The sequence below is a fragment of the Peromyscus maniculatus genome, chromosome 1 (assembly GCF_049852395.1).
Source record: "Peromyscus maniculatus bairdii isolate BWxNUB_F1_BW_parent chromosome 1, HU_Pman_BW_mat_3.1, whole genome shotgun sequence".
Classification (NCBI taxonomy): Eukaryota; Metazoa; Chordata; class Mammalia; order Rodentia; family Cricetidae; genus Peromyscus; species Peromyscus maniculatus.
In genome coordinates this window covers 146,591,678-146,593,264 of record NC_134852.1, presented here as the reverse complement: position 1 = coordinate 146,593,264, position 1,587 = coordinate 146,591,678, and positions in this window count along the sequence as shown.

The following is a 1,587-nucleotide window of genomic DNA, read 5'->3' as shown; positions in this document are numbered from 1 at the left end:
GGTTGGGGGAAGTTGTGTCCCACTTTCCTTTCTTGCTGCTGTGATAAACCCCCCGGGGGAAGCAGCTCAGTGGAGAAGGCTCGCTCTGGCTCGCTCTGGCTCGCTCTGGCTCGCTCTGGCTCGCAGTTGAAGAGTACAGCCTGTCGTCATCATCGTCATCACAGTGAGGAAGTCAATGCAGCAGGAACTCGAAGGTTCAGCTGGCACTGAACCCCCAGTCAAGAAGCAGAGAGGGGCGAGGGTTGCCCTTGCTCAGCTCCCTCCCTCGCAGGCATGCTGAGAGATTCAGCTCCCAGGGAGTTCGGAATTCTGTCAAGTTGACAATTAACAATAACCTTTATGGGACCCATGCCATCTCCCACCCTCCTTCCTTCTCTCCCTTCCTTCCTTCCTTCCTTCCTCCTTTCCTTTCTTCCATTCTTTTTTTTCTTCAGTACATTTTAGGTTTTTGAGGTGGAATCTCACACTGTGAATTAGATTGGCCCAAGCCCCACAGTTTAGCCCAGACTCGTAATCCTCCTGCCTCAGTTTTCCAAGAACTGGGATTACAGGCTTGAGCCATTACATCTCTCTCTCTCTCTCTCTCTCTCTCTCTCTCTCTCTCTCTCTCTCTCTCTCTCTCTCTCTCTGTGTGTGTGTGTGTGTGTGTGTGTGTGTGTGTGTGATCTACAAACAGTACCACACTGCTCTCATTTTAAAGGAACATGACTCCAAGACTGACTTAAGTACCTGTGAAAGGTGAATCGGAATGACCACATGATGAAGTAAGGAATAAAGTGTAGAAAATGAAAAACATTCCATAGTGAGTGTTAGAGCAAAATGTCCCAGATCACATAGCTGATTAAAGACCTCAAACCACATTGCAGGTAGAGAGGTGGTGCAAAATAATTTGATAATAAAATTTTAAAAAATGATGATACAAAACTCAAGTGTGGAAAATACCACTTTGGGTGGGTTGTAGGATAGCCTTACCATACACTGTTACCAAGAACCAGTATGAAATGCTTAAAACCTATACAAACAAGGTATTTCTAGGAAAGGCCAGAAATTCCAGAGAGTTCCATCTCTTCTTAGAAATAATTTATAAATTCAGGGTAATTACAATAGAATTCCCAATGGAGTATTTTTCTATGGTAGAATAACCCTACATTCATTGGGAAAATGTCAGCATCTTTGGATAAAAACCAGAAACGATGGGGGTTTGTGCAAGCAGAAGCCAGTGCATAGCAAAAGGCATCCTCTCGCCAGCTCCAAGATCGGCAGATAGAGAAAGCAGAACACAGCATTCTGCGACAGAGCCAAGGAGACGGCCGTGACATTCAAGCCAGTGGAAGGAGGACGGCTGAGGGAGGCAGCCACGTGGTCGGGAAAAGTTTCAATTAGTTCACCATACCTCAGATAGTACCAGTGGGATTCCAATTTATCATAAGCCCAAAAGAACAAAGAAGATACATAAAGCAAAGTCTACGATGGAAGGGATCAGCACCGTGGGTCATATAAAGACATCACAGTGTGGTGGTGAAGAGAAAAGTGCAGAGACTCCCTTGAGAAAAACATGGGTGCTAAAGTGCAAGGGTAGAACTGTCC